Source organism: Lactuca serriola, chromosome 4 (genome assembly GCF_051521515.1).
Source record: "Lactuca serriola cultivar US96UC23 chromosome 4, Lser_US96UC23_V15, whole genome shotgun sequence".
NCBI classification, from domain to species: Eukaryota; Viridiplantae; Streptophyta; class Magnoliopsida; order Asterales; family Asteraceae; genus Lactuca; species Lactuca serriola.
The window spans coordinates 375,336,857-375,353,487 of NC_136411.1; positions in this window are offsets into that span (position 1 = coordinate 375,336,857).

Consider the following 16,631-nt stretch of genomic DNA (forward strand, 5'->3'; position numbering starts at 1 on the left):
TATTTTATGTAATTTTTGTATATTTGGTAATGATGTTGATAATTATATAATAGATAATAGATCTAATGTCTTTGTGATGTAGATCGTTTCTTACTATAGATTCGATACAATCCCCTCAATCAAGGTATATACTTGTATAGATTAGTATATATATTCAACATTAGGGTGCAACTTTAATGTACATGTCTTGGTGACCTTCTTCATGAGAACATCGTTTTTCTTGGTGAAAACAAACCTTCCTAGTTGATATACAATTTGGTGAATTACTTGTGTTCTTTACTTTCTGTCCTTTGTTTATTTAGATAAGTTTTCTTTTGTTTTTTATACTTGAAGTGTGTCCGATCGATACAAACCTTCAATATATATATATATATATATATATATATATATATATATATATATATATATATATATATATATATATATATATATATATAGTTAAAGTTATATGAAATAACACTTTTTTTTTCTAAGGCAACTTTTTCTTACAAAAAATGCAAGTAAACTTTTGTAACTAAAAAAATAACAATTATAAAGTTGTCGAAGAAAATATATTTGAATTTTCTTACAAAAAGAAATCATCCATGTTTTCCAAAATCTGCACAAACTCTTCACTTTCCATTTTTTCTCGACCACAACCATGTTGACTAGCCATCTTGGGAAATTCACTTCTTGGATCATCTTGGCATGTATTAATATTTCAACTTCTTCTTATATGATCATAGTTATTTCTATTTTAAACTTACTTGTCTTTTAGTTTATGGGCCTAAAATTAGGGTTAATATTCAATTTGTTAGTTATTACATCTTTGGACATAACTGTCATATCCTCGTGTTTCCATGTGAAGATTTGTTTTCTTGTTTAGGAACTTCTTTAACATTACTTTATTGGTCTTCCTAAACATCTCGTGCTATCTTCCTTAATTGATATGCCTACCTAGGTATAGTTGAGTTCTACATGGATATTGTGTATAAATTTTTTTCTTCTTGCAAGTCACTATCATGAATCCATGGAATGCTAAATATAAAATTATAGCATGATAAAATATATACTGCATACAAATGTTGGATAGAATTAATTCCCTCATTCTATATAGGAAATTTGATTACTCTAGAAAATTCATTTTCTTAGGTGTTTCTAGGGGGTGATGTTAAATCAACTTCCCTTATCTATCAAGATTCTCCAGTTAAAATGGTTGGTCACATATATCATTATGAACAGACCATCATGAAGGGCATAAAATACATCTTCCCTATCATCTTCACCGAATGGTATCTCCTTCTTGTTGATCAAGAAAGAATTATTTATTTTCTTTCGTCTTTCTCCATCTTGGAACTCTTAGCACATCTCTTGGTTGTAGAATAGTAAGATCCACAGATGTTAGAACCGCTACAGATAAAGTTAATTACATTTGCATATATAGTTGGAGATGTTATTCTTTGGGCAAGATTCTCAATATCTTGAAACTTTAGTTTTATTTTGTTCCTTTTTCTTCCCATGAGTTCCTTTAGGGGACCTTTACTTAGCATACATCTAATTTCCTTTCTTGGGAAAAGCAATCTTTGATGAGATGCTCGAAATCTTCATGATAGGTGCACCACTTAAATTTATCTTTCCAAGCATTGGCCTTATCACTTTTCTTGGTCTATCTAGCATTGTCGCCAAGATCTTGAATTGCATAAAGAAGAACTCAAACTATGAAAGAGACATAGGACATGAACGCTGCATAGTTACAGCGATCAGATAAATCTTTTGAGGATTGAGTTTGGATACCTTCGGATGGGTTTCCGATGATTTGACATGGTGGGTCATCCTTTTTCCATACATGAAGACGAGGTTGCACATGATCAACGATTGTGGTGTAGGGAATGTCTTCTATATCAGAGGATTCTTCGCTTGGGGACTGTAGTTCCCCCTAGACTTGAGAACAGCCTGCAGAATTGTCTTGAACTAAGGGAGTAGGATGAACATTTTCTCGAGCAGTTGAAAGATGTTCCCCTGGATTGCGGATGGGAGTTCCCCTTGAAACTGAAATGGTTCCCCATGGATTGTTGAGAGAGTGATAACCCTTGGATCGGTTCTTGTGTAAATAGTCTCGATGTTGTCATAGTCCGAGTCTGAGGATACAATCGAAGGTAGAGATCCTCTACGGGGAGGGACCAGAGCTACATCCTCAAGAACTGCATGTCACACCCCAAAACCGGAATAGCGGAAACGTTCTGGGGTGGGGACGTCATGTATAGTATCACAACAATGCATAATAGTAAACTAGCAACAACATCATCCATTGCATTAATAATATAATTTACTACAAGTGTGTTCTGTGTATAGTTTATAAGACACCAAAAATGAATAATCAAAATAAAGGCTAGTCATGAAAGCTCCGTCTTCTTAAAAACCTGGCCATCGATACCTGTCTACTAGTGACCTGAGAATACAAGTTAATTTGAAAGATTAGATCAACATTAAAGTTGGTGAGTTCGTAATTATTTTACTTTCATTGTTAGTATGAAAGTGTTTGTAAATGTTTGAGGTAAATGTTCATAAGTGTTTGTAGTAAATGTTTGTATCTCCTAGAAAATCCTATATTTTCTACTTTAAATGTAGCCTTCTACCAAGACCCGAATATTATGTATGTTGTTTGTTTGTAAAAGTGCGTAATTTTCCCAAGTATGACTATCATTACCAAAATATAGTTTATATTATCGTTTATGTGAGAAGATCACAATGTGAATGCAATGGGAAAATAAAGATGTATTGTACTATTATATATAGGTAACTACCAATGTACTAACTACCTTAAACCAATTGTTAATTAAGGTAGAATGTGATATGATTGTAACCATACTTGATCGACTATTAAAATACTACACTCGAAGACGTCGAAATGGTATGACATTCGTCATAGGTAGACCTGCAGGTCCCATTGTAACTAGCAGCAAGGTGTAGGACGGTCAGTCCAGTATAGATCTATACACAAATTCACAATCTCCCTCCACGAGACTCTGGTTACAAAACGTGACACAACAGTATACTTCCATGCCATGAAGTAGTGGCTCACATTAATGTTATAGTATTCTAGTGTTTGTATAGTATGTTCTAGTGTATTGTATGTTCTCTCTGTTCTAGTGTATAGTATGTTCTCTTGTATAGTGTAGTGTATGTTCTCTTAGTTTCTCATCATAGTATGTTCTTTCTGTTTCTCATAATAGTAAGTTTGTATTGACTCATGAATGAATTGACTCTTCTATGTTTCATTGTACTAGAAATAGTGAGTAGTTAACCTCTAAACTATGCATATTATAGTTTACTAGTAATGTTGTTTGAATGACTGAGTATGTTTGTTCACCTTTGTTACCCAAAGGTGCTGAATTGATGTAAGGACTTTTATATCTATTCATATATATATATATATATATATATATATATATATATATATATATATATATATATATATATAATATAACTAAGATTCAAATGACATTCGGACAAATAACCGAATACCCTAAGTCCACAACCAAACAAGGAACATGAAATAAAGTGAGTTATCAGTCCTAAGCCCTTCCTACCTTACTTATATAACAATATCTATATAGACATGATTTTTGACAATGTAGAAGTTCTAAAAAGAGTTAAATAAAGATTATTGCATATAAAAGAGTTTTAAACCATTTGAATGGCTATTGATGACTTGATGTCAGTCTATAAAATGTTTTGAAATAGTTTGATTGATAAAACAGTTTGAAGTATAAGAAATCCACTTGTTTGATAGTTATTAATAACATGTGATTGATATAATAACTATAATAGTTCTACTTGTATTCCCCTCATAAAAGGATTTAAAATCTTTTAAAAGATAAGTTAAGGGGTATGAACTCACCTGTAGTGAGTGATACGAATGTAAGATCGATATAGGATGCTAAGTGTCAAGTGAAGCCTCGAGCACAAACGGATCCTATTAAGCATATAATGATACATATATGTATATAATTAGTGTATATACAACTAATTGTGCAAGGAAACCACTTTTGGGACTAGGAAACACGTGTACTGTAGTGTTTTAATCACATATGATTGATTCAAATGGAGTTTATGGTCATACCTTGGAGTTTACGGCCACACCTTTGGTGTTTACGACCAAGGGGAATTTACAGTCCTAGAGCATGACTTTAAGAGGTGTTTAGGACCCTAACTATCATTCACTAAGTGTTCACAGTCCTATGCTTGGACTTAAAACGAGTTTGTGATCAAGATAAGTAACAAGACAAGGGTTTACGGCCATGCAAGGATTTATGACCGTAAACTTTTGATGTTCAGGAAATATATGATGTTTTAAGGCTAGGAATCATGTGCTTATCAAGCCTAACTAAAATATAGAAGAGATACTTACACTTTTGAAGGCTTCTAAGTAGTTCACGACCCAAGAACAAGTACGTGTCTTCGGTGAAAGCGTTGAATACTTGAAGTGCTACCCAAAAAGATGAATTTCAAGGATGAAATCAAAGGGTGATACTAGATTAAGAAGGATAACAACTAATCAAATGGAAGAATGGCTTACATTTTTGAAGATCAAGGTGAAAGTTCTTGATGATATTTGAGAGGAAATCGAGTTCTTTAGATGGGAGTGTGAGAAAAAGTTGAAAAATGAAGGAATATCTTATATGAGGGGAAGAGTTCATGGCCAAGGAGGTGTTTACGATCGTAAACCCTAGTTTACGGCCGTAAACTCCAATACTTTGAGTTTTACGGCTTGTATGCTGCACACTGAACTCTATTAGATAAATCCTAATACTCCTTCGTTGAAGGTACTAGGCTTAAAACACTCAAATAGACCCTAAACAATGCTAAAAGATATCATAAATGAGTCTGACTTTTATTGGATTGAATGCATGTACAAGATAGAAATTTCAGGTTGTCACATCATCCCCCCGTTAAAGAGAATTTTGTCACGAAATTAGAGTTTACGCAATTACAATTAAGTAAGCGAAAAGATGAGGATATTTCAGTTTCATTTGATCCTCGCGCTCCCAAGTGAATTCATGAATTCGCTTTGCTTCATTTGCTTGACCTCTCGGTCCATGATCTCTACTGGTTCTTCCACGATGTCGAGGCTCTTATTGATCTTGATCTCGTCGTGTGGGATTACAAGAGTCTCGTCGGACAGAAACTTTTTCAAGTTCGAGACGTGGAAAGTAGGATGTACGTTACCAAGTTCGCAAGGTAGTTTGAGTTTGTAAGCTACAGGGCCGATTCTAGCAAGAATCTCAAAAGGCCCTACGTATCTTGGATTTAGCTTTCCACGCTTTCCGAAGCGTATCAAGCCCTTCCAGGGTGAGACCTTAAATAGAACACGATCGCCAACCTGGAATTCCAAAGGTTTCCTTCTCTTGTTTGCGTAGCTTTTCTGTCGGTCTCTAGAGGCTTTCAATTGTTCACGAATCTGAACGATCTACTCTGTCGTTTCTCGAATGATTTCGGGACTTGTGAGAGTGTTGTCAGGAACGCGTCCTTTATCTAACTGATTGTCACCCACCTCAGCCTAGCATAGATGGGAACTGCACTTCCGGCCATAGAGGGCTTCAAACGGAGTAGTGTTTATGCTCGTGTGATAACTATTATTGTATGAGAACTGGACAAGGGGTTGATGAATATCCCATGCCTTTCCAAAGTCCATCACACGGGCTCAAAACATATCTACCAAAGTTTGAATAGTCCTCTTACTTTGTCCATCAGTTTGCGGAAGTTAGGCTGTACTCATGTCCAACCTAGTTCCTAGGGAACTTTCTAGTGACTTCCAGAATCTTGAAGTGAATCTACTATCTCTCTCAGAGATAATGGATATGGGAACACCATGTAGTCGTACGATCTCCATAATGTAGTTTCTAGTTAGTTTCTCCATCTTGTCAGTCTCAGTGATAGGAAGGAAGTGTGTAGACTTGGTTAACCTGTCTACGATCACCCAAATGCACCAAACGATGCGCAAAAAGGGACATGCAACGCTGCTAACCTAAGCACATCATTGCTAGCTGGGCATGGGCAATATTGTATGTGCTTGGGCCAGGGATAGCAAATAGGGACCTCTTAATGCCTATCTCTGATCCTGTACGTGCAGCACTAGCAGGGCGTGGGCACCAATCGTACCTCAAAGAAGGCAAGTCTTGTGTTGATGCAGTGTACGAAGCTATCCCGCCCACACAAAGACGCTAGCCAGGCTTGGCATCTTTTGTGCTTCCAAGATAACTTCAACACCCCATGATGATCTTGAATGTCTGAAAATGCTTCTCGATAATGTTTCCGTCCTCCATGTTGTCGGCGCTCAATGCCAATTGCGCTTAGGCACCCAAATCGCACGTCTAACAAGGATAGACTAGCGTACCGTAGTAGTATCACAAAAAGCAACACATGCCACTTTAGCGCTTGTCTCTTCCCGATCATCAGCACAGATCAAATGCTGGCTAGCACAAGTAGCACGTCGAACAAATATTAGCAAGCACATTATGATCGTATTGCCACACAAAGAGATCATCCCACATTTCCGAGGCTAGAGCATAAACCTGGACCGTTGTCACAGCGACCTAATGAGGCATCGCCACACCCCGCCAAGGCCCCCACTCGGAGGGGTATTACGTAAGAAACTCAGAACTAAGCAACTGTCACCCAAGATCGCGCGTTCACCCCTTTCCATGCTCACTCACGGCTCCCCCTATATACACATATTACACAAAGAGCTTGACATTGATTTCCCTGAGGATGCATAATTTTTAATATGTGCATGGCATCGAGGAAAATGAAGGCAACGGGGCCAGTTTATGCGGACGGCGTCGAGGAAAATGAAGGCAACAGGGCTAGTTTATGCGCATGGCGTCGAGGAAAATCAAGGCAACAGGGCTACTTTATGCGCACGACATCGATGAAAATCAAGGCAACGGGGCTAGTTTATGCACACGGCGTCGAGGAAAATCAAGGCAACGGGGCTACTTTATATGCACGACGTCGAGGAAAATCAAGGCAACTGGGCTATTTTTCAGGTCATCGTTCGAGAAATCAAGGCAGTGTGTTGGGGGGTTGGCCTCTTTCATGGGTCGTGGGACTTTGCTTGGCTTGCCTTTTTGGTGCTCGATACAGCCTCATGACTCTTAGTTGCCCATCGCCCAAGCCGAGAACCCATGCGAATGAGACCCCATGGTACCCCCTATATATACATATTGCACAAAGAGCTTGGTGACAAGAACGGACATTGATTTCCCTGATGATGCATAATTTTTGGATACGCACGACATAGGGGTGAGGGAACTCGGTCCTCCAGATTTTCAAGGGCCGCCGAGAGAGCACCAGACACCGTGCAACATGAGGTGCTCTTCCAGCCGCTGTACCCTACCTCCGACTGAGTCGTTTCCAGGGTGGGCAGGCTGTTACACAGAAAAGATAACTCTTCCCGAGGCCCCCGCCGACGTCTTCGGACTCCCTAACGTTTCCGTCAACCGCCACGTCCCGGTTCAGGAATTTTAACCCGATTCCCTTTCGAAGCTCGTGCGAAACGCACTATCTGACGGGCTTCCCCCGTCTCTTAGGATTGACTAACCCATGTGCAAGTGTCGTTCACATGGAACCTTTCCCCTCTTCGGCCTTCAAAGTTCTCATTTAAATATTTGTTACTACCACCAACATCCGCACTGACGGCCGCTCAGCCCAGGCTCACGCCCAAGGTTTTGCAGCGACCACCGCGACCTCATACTCATCGGGGCTTGGCACTTGCCCCGACGGCCGGGTGTAGGTCACGCGCTTAAGCGTCATCCTTTTTTCGAGGCTAGTTGATTTGGCAAGTGATTTGTTACACACTCCTTAGCGGATTTCGACTTCCATGACCACCGTCCTGCTGTCTTAATCAACCAACACCCTTTGTGGGTTCAAGGTTAGCGCGTAGTTTGGCACCATAACCTAGCTTCCGGTTCATCCCGCATCGCCAGTTATGCTCACCAAAAATGGCCCACATGGGGCTCTCGATTCCGTGGTATGGCTCAACAAAGCAGCCGCACTGTCCTACCTATTTAAAGTTTGAGAATAGGTCGAGGGTGTTGCGCTCTCACTTCCATTATGGTACCTCCGGTTGTTGAAGTAAACCTGATGGTTTATGGTATTCGACCTTAACCTTGGCGCAAGTAAGGAACTTTCTCACGAAGGTAGCAATCTCTGCTTTCATGTTAGGCCACCAGTATAGCTTTTTAAGATCCAAATACATCTTATCTGAACCTAGATGGACGGAATATCGAGTGTGGTGTGCTTCGATCATGACCAAGTCTCTGAAACCACTGTTTCTCGGTGTCTAGATCTGATCCATGAGATATAAGGTTCTGCCACCCTTGACTTCAAAGTTCTTATCCATCTCTCTCAAGGATTCACCCGCCACATCTTCAGGTTTCAAGGCTTCAAGCTGAGCCCCCTTAATTTGTGTGGATGGATGTGAATGGATAGTCATAGTCAATGATTTGACTCTACGACCAGAGTATTCTTTCCAATTTAGCGCGTCAGCTACAACGTTGGCTTTACCAGGATGATAACCAATTTCACATTCATAATCATTCAGTAGCTCAACCTACCTTCATTGTCTCATATTGAGCTCCTTCTGGTCAGATATGTGTTGAAGGATTTTGTGGTCTGTAAAGATAGTGCTTTTTGTACCATACAGGTAGTGACTCCAGATCTTCAGAGCAAACACAATCGCTCCTAACTCAAGATCATGTGTGGTGTAGTTGACTTCTTGTGTCTTTAGCTATGTTGAAGCATAGGCGATGAACTTACCTCGTTGCATAAGAACACAATCGAGTCCTTGGTTAGATGCATCGCAATAAACCACACAGTCTTCTATTCCTTCTGGGAGGGATAGTATCGGTGCACTGCATAAGGCTCGTTTAAGCGTTTGGAACACCTTCTCTTATTTCTCTTCCCAGCCAAAGGCCACACCATTCTGGGTCAATGTAGTAAGCGTTTTTGTGATCCTAGAGAAGTTCTGAATGAACCTGTGATAGTAGCCAGTGAGGCCTAGAAATTAACGAATTTATGTTGGCGTCTTCGGTGCTAACCAGTTCTCATTGGCCTTTATTTTAGAAGGGTACACGTGAATTCCTTCATCATTAACAACGTGACCCATGAATTTGACTCTTTGAATCCAAAACTTGCATTTAGAGAACTTTGAGTAGAGCTTCTCTGATCGTAATGTTTCCAAGATCTGACGTAGATGCTTAGTATACTCTTCCTTCCTATGAGAGTAGATAAGTATGTCATCAATGAACAGAATGAGAAACTGATCCAAGTAAGGATGGCATACCCTATTCATTAAGTCCATGAATACTATGGGTGCATTAGACAATCCGAATGGCATCACTACAAACATGTAGTGTCCATAACGAGTTCGGAAGGTTGTCTTGGGAACATCCTCCTCTTGCACTCGTAATTGGAGATACCCAAATCTCATATCTATCTTTGAAAAGAAATTCGCCCCTTGTAGTTGGTCGAACAAATCGTCTATGTGAGGCAGAGGGTAATTATTTTTAATGGTTAGCTTTTTTAGTTCTGTGTAGTCGATGCACATACGGAACGATCCATCTTTCTTCTTCACAACAAGACCGGTGCTCCCTAGGGTGAGAACTTTGGTCTAATAAAGCCCTTGCTGAGCAGTTCGTTAAGTTACCTGAATAGTTCCTGCATCTCAGCTGGTGCTAGACGATAGGGCGATTTGGCTATTGGGGTAGCCCCTGGGACTAAGTCGATTCTGAACTCGAATTAAAGCTGTGGAGGTAATCCTGGGAGTTCTTCTGGAAAGATGTCTGGAAAGTCGTGTAGTTCTGGGATGTTCTTTATGTCTTTCGTCTCTTGGCTCATAACAACCACATGAGCAAGGAGTGTGTGACATTCCTTTTGGAAGTACTTCTAGGCATGAATACTCAAAATGATGCGAAGGTTTGTGCCATGTTTGTCGCCACAGATAACTAGAGTTTCGCTAGATAGCAAATTAAGGTGAATTGCCTTCTCGTAACACATGACTTCAACACGATGAAGACTCAACCAATCCATGACGATAATGACGTTGAAACTTTTAATGGAGACTGGCATGAGGTCGATTTGAAATGAATGGCTATCTATAGTTAGAGTACATCCTATGTACATACTACTAGTGCTCTCTGTCATTCCGTTAGCCATTTCTACAGTGAACGGTTCTTTAAGTGCACGTGATTGTTGTCTAAGTAAATGAGCAGTTTTGTGGTTCACGAAACTCCTCTCTGCTCCACTATCAAACAATATGCATGCATATGAGTTATCAAGGAGAAACGTACAAACCACCACTGTGGGGTCGGCAACCGCTTCCTCGTGGGCTATAGCAAAAACTCTTCCCACTCCACCAGCGTTCCCTGCCTTCGGGCAGTTCCTTTTGTAGTGACCCACCTCGCCACATCCATACTAAGCCTGACCCACACCAACGCCGGGGACTTGGGTGATTGGCCTTGCCGGAGCCTTGCAGAAACATGAAGTGTGCCCTTTCCTATTGCAGTTAGCGCACTTCATTTCCCGGCAGGGTCCGTTGTGGTGGAAGTTGCGCTTGTTGCACTTGGGCAAGCTTCCAGCATACTGCTTCATTGGCACAGTTGCAGTAGGTGTTATCTCCACATGAACGGCCATGACCTGCTGCTTTTTGGGAGCGTTTTGCGCCGCATTCTTCTTCTTGTTATCCCAAAACTTCTGCTTGTTTTCAACGACTTTGGAGGGTTCTGGGATGGCCAAGGTTGTTGTTGTAGTTGGGGTGCGGACTCCATGATCGATGAGCCACTGTGCCAATCGCTTGGCACTATCGAAGTTAGTGGGGTTTGAAGCTAAGACATTCCCCTGGAACAGAGGCACCAGCCCCTAGATATACCTTTCTATCTTCTTTTCTTTTGTAGTGACCATTCGCAGACATTGCCACCAGATCGCTGAATTTGGTAGTATAGGCCTATTGGATTAGTGTCTAAGGCTGTAACTATATTTGGTAAGTATTCGACCCGATTGTGCATGGTCCTTTTGGGTTGGCTTCACCATAGCATCTTGATTGGGTGATTTAGAGAGAAGAGATATTATTATTAATGTATTATAAGAATAATATGTTAGAGAAATAATAATATTATTTGATTAATATAATTCATAAATTAATTAGGAATTAATTTGGTGACTTAAAGAGATTAATTGAATAAAGGGGTATAAACTGTCAAATGTGTGAAAGTTGTATTTTGAGCCAAGAATCCTTATGGATATGGGTTGGACGATTTTAGGGACGTGGATCACCTAGAAATCGTCCAAGGGATTATCTAGAAGAGGAGTTGGATTTCGTTGAGGCTAAGTTATCCAATTAGGGTTTTAAGGTGAAACCCTAGGAGCTCACAGTATAAATAGACCCATAGGGTTGAGGAAATCGGCCATCATTGTGATTGTAGTAACCCTTTAGCCGATTTCCCTCTTCCCCGTCTCTCTAAATTCATCTTCTTGCTAGTTGGTGTTTGTAAGCCATTAGAGGAGTGACATTTGTGACTCTAAGCTCCAAGAAGAAGAAGGTTTCAAGCAAGTAACTCAAGGTATTATTCTAGATCTGTTTTCATATGCTTTAATTATTAGATCTAGCCATGAAAGTCTTGGATATGTTGCATGTTCAATTAGTGAAACCTAGATCGAAGTTTTAAGGTTTGTATGTGCACAAAGGGAAAGTTCTTATGTCCAAAACCCATCAGTGGTATCAGAGTCATGATTGGTTTCAATTGAATATGATGCTGAACGGTTTTTCCTGCTGAAAATTGTTTTTTTCTTGCGCTCTGTCGACCCAACTCGGTGAGTCAGTGTTTGGACTCGGCGAGTTGGCCCTACTTGGCGAGTCTAAAGCTTGACTCGGCGAGTCCGAGCGTCAGACAAAGGATAATTCGGGATTTTGTTGTTGTTTTGTCTTGGATTGATACCTAAATCATTTTATTATGTAAAAATACGAATTTTAACTTAAGTTAATGATTATCCTTGACATAAATATAGATAATTTCAAATCTTTTAAATATTGATTATTTATATGATAAATATTGGACTATTTAAGATTATTTGGTAATTATCTAATGACTAAAATTGGATTAGGTCAAATATAGATAATTATGAATTTAATTGTTTAATTTGAATTATTTTTCATTTGATCCCTGTTGTTTGAAAAGTTCAATTTCTATCCCGAAGTTTTGAAATTTGAATTTTGTGGTTAATAGTTTAATTTAGAAAAATTTAAATCTCAACCCCTAGAGTTTTACAAGCTTAAAATTCAACCCTATACTGTTATATTATTAAAAGCTTAATAAATATATAAGTAAAATTAAAATGCTAGTCTTACCTTTAGTAGGCCTCATTCACGAAGCCGGCCTATAAGGTGGGTATAAGGATGATGCCTATAAAATGGCGCTTAATGGGTGTACACTCACACCCACCGCTTGCGTGACCGGTGGAGGGTCGTATGCCGAACGGGTAGAATAGGGAAACTATTTCTCCTCATTAATAAGTATAATGAACATATAAAGTAACTAAACTATTTTTTATAAAATACCCCATCTTAGTTACTTTAGGAAAAGTGAATTGATGAAATCCCATGAAATTGCACTTTGCACCCTTACTAAGAAGTTAGTGGAGCGTGTGTGGTTTACCGGCACACTAATTGGTTCTAAGCAAAGGTGCAAAAGGGTGATTCATTGTTTATCATAGTTCAATGGAGCGTGTGTGGTTTATTGGTACATCAAATAGATGATTGTAACAATGAAGGCACCATGTAGATTTGCATGGTAATTCACACCCGCTTTGTGATCCTCGGTACCCCAGTCACAAACAAGAGGGGCATATCGAGATTTAAAATGCCATTGAAAGGTTCAATGAATCTCTGAAATCTAGGAATTCTCAATAAAACTTAAGGTTATGCTTTCGTTGTGAAGGATTAGTGAATCCTCATTCGCTTACCTCCAAATTATTTGCATGATTTGATTACGACATCCCTTTTCTAATATGTAAATAATGTTGTTGTTTCCTAGCCCTAATTTTTCATTTTGGGTGTTTAATTAGTGATCCAAATTCTAATCAAACTTTGTCCTTTCTATTTGTAGATGTCGAACGCAAACAACGCTGCTACTAACTCATTCACGTTAATGAGTCTTTGCCAAAAGGTGACCTTCGATGGTACGAACTTTAGCGAATGGATAAGATACATTTGCACCATTGCACGCTACGAGGACAAACAGTATGTCCTCGACGAAAAGCTCGAGAAGGTCAACCCGGAAATCGCTACTCCCAAAGAGGTGGCTGTCTTTCAGACACACGAACGTGATGCAACGAAAGTACATTGCATCATGATAGCCACTATGAACCATGAATTCCAAAAGTCCTACGAGGACATGTATCCGTATGAAACGCATCAAGACTTGATGGAGAGGTACCACCAAAGCGCGAGGCAAGAGCGCTACAAGATCATAACTAACATGATCATCGCTAAGATGGGAGATGGAGAATCATTGATTGTGCACTTGCAAAAGATGCAACGATATGTTGATCGTCATCGAAAGTTAAATGTTAACTTTGCGGAGGATTTGGCCATCGACATTGTTCTTCATTCCTTTCCTTCATGCTACAACCAATTTAGGATGACCTACCACATGAAAAAGGAAGAGGTCACCCTAAGCAAAGTTCAAGGACTCCTTAGGACTGCTGAGAGCAAACTAAAGGACAAGTATGTTGCTCCTGTTTTGGCTATAGGTTAGGGAAGGGGCAAGAAGAGGAAGGCACCGTCAATGAGCCACCGCAAGGGAAAGTCCCAAGATGGTTCCTCCTCTAGTGGGACCAAATTTGATCCTACTAAATCCAACCCTAACCCAAAGGAGGCAGAGTGCCATCATTGCCACAAAATAGGGCATTGGAAGAGAAGCTGCCCATAATATCTGCAAGCCATCAAGGATGGAAAGATCAAGCCATCTTTTGTAGGTATATACACAATTAAATCTAGTAATTCATCTCACACTATTTTTTGGATTCTTGATACAGGATGTGGTTACCACATTTTTTTTGATTTGCAGGGACTAAGAAGAGATAGAGATGTGGAGCAAGGAAGAATAAATCTAATCATGGGAAACAGAAGATCGTCGCCTGTCACCAATATTGGAGTGTATTCTTTAGTGCTTAGTAATGGATTAGGTCTAGATTTAAATAATTGTTGCTACTCGCCTGATATGGCAAGAAACATCATTTCATTTCATGGTTTGTTTAGACAAGGATTTACATATTCGTTTAATAATATGAATGGTTCTATTTATGCTTATCTAAATGGTTTTTTATACTTTGAAGCAATGCCTTGTAATGGAATTTATGAGACTGTTATGGTTGTAGATAACCTAGGAAATTATGTGTTGTGAATAAATTCTTCCAATAGTATGGATAGAGCATCTTTGTGGCATTGTCGACTTGGACATATCAACAAGAAGCGCATATCCAAACACCAAAAGGATAGAGTGTTGGAGTCATTAGACCTTAGGGAAGATGACACGCGTGAATCTTGTTTACTTGGAAAGATGACCAAGTCACCCTTCACTGGTACTTGTGAGAAGTGTGAGCGTTTATTGGATCTCATACATACCGATGTATGTGGGCCCTTTAGATCCACCACAAAGGATGGAAATCGCTTCTACGTGACTTTCACCGATGATTATAGTAGATATGGGTATATTTACTTCATCAAGCACAAGTCTGAAATGTTTGAAAAGTTCAAAGAGTTCAAGAATGAAGTGGAGAATCAATTGGGCAGGAAAATCAAGATGCTTCGATCCGATCGAGGAGGAGAGTACCTAAGTCTTGAATTCCACGACTATCTCAAGGAATGTGGAATAGTTTCACAATTGACGCCACCTAGGACAACGCAGTTAAATGGTGTGCAAGAAAGGCACAATCGAACCTTTTTGGACATGGTTCGTTCTATGATGAGTCATGCTTGACTATCTATCTCATTTTGGGGGTATGCCTTAGAGACTGCCGCCCATATCCTTAACCGAGTCCCTACCAAGAAAGTTGCCAAAACACCTCACGAGATGTGGACAGGGAAAGCTCCCTCGTTGGCACATATCAAGGTTTGGGGTTGTGAAGTTTTTTCGTAAGACGAGAAACTCATGAAAAGCTCGAACCTCGTAGTGAGCAATGTATTTTCATCGGCTACCCACAAAAATCCTTGGGATATCTCTTCTATAGACCGAGTGACAATGTTGTCTTCGTTGCGAGGAGAGGGGTTTTCCAAGAGATAGAACTCATAAGCCAAGGAGACAGTGGGAGGCAAATCGATCTTGAAGATATTCAAGAGCCGAGTGATGAAGGAACCTCTACTGCTGGCGCTCAACCCGAGGAGGAAACTCCGGTTGAACCAATTGACGAGTCATTACCTCTTAGATGTTCCAAAAGAGTTAGAGTTCAACCCAAGTTTTATATTTTTCATATTACTACTAAAGGGGACACATATATTAGTGATGGTACACTAATAAATCTTGATGAACCTAATTGGTATAAGGAAACCATGGCAGGCCCGGAGTCTACGAAATGGAAAGAGGCGATGGACAGCGAGATTCAGTCCATGTATGACAACCAAGTTTGGAATTTGGTTGACAATGTGCCCGGACGTAAGACGGTTGGGTGCAAATGGATCTTCAAGAAGAAGACCGACGTGGATGGGAATGTGCACACATATAAGGCACGATTGGTGGCGAAGGGCTTTACGCAAACTCCCGGAGTTGAGTATGATGAGACCTTTTCACCAGTTGCGAAGATAAAATCTATTAGGGTAATGCTAGCAACTGTCGCATTTCAAGATTATGAGATATGGAAGATGGATGTCAAGAACTCTTTCCTTAATTGGAAGTTGACTAAGGTGTTTACATGGTTCAGCCAGAGGGTTTTGTCGATCCGAAGCATCCAAATAGAGTGTGCAAGCTTGAGAAGTCCATTTATGGACTTAAGAAAGCGTCTCGTAGATGTAATCTTTGCTTTGATGAGAAAGTCAAAGAGTTTGGATTTGTACGAAGCGAAGATGAATCAAGTGTATATGTCAAAGCCAGTGGGAGCATAGTTAGCTTTCTCGTTTTGTATGTCGATGACATACTACTCATAGGAAACGACATCCCAACTCTGCAGGAGGTGAAGTCCTGCCTCGGGAAGTGTTTCGCTATGAAGGACCTCGGAGAGGCTTCCTATATTTTGGGAGAAAGGATAATGAGAGAAAGAAGTAAGGGACTAATAGGACTTAGTTAGAATACTTACTTAGATAAGGTACTAAAACATTTTAGTATGGAAAACTCAAAGAAGGGAGAACTACCGATACAAAGTAATACCAAATTGAGTAAGACTCAAAGTCCGAGTACCGAAGCTGAGATAGCTAAGATGAGCCAAGTACCTTATGCTTCCGCAGTTGGCTCGATCATGTATGCTATGACTTGTACTCGACCTAATGTGGCCTTTGCTTTGAGCATGGTCAGTAGATATCAAGGGAATCCTGGTAGAGCGCATTAGATTGCGGTCAAGAACATCCTTAAGTACCTTCGGAGGACCAAGGAATGGTTTCTAGT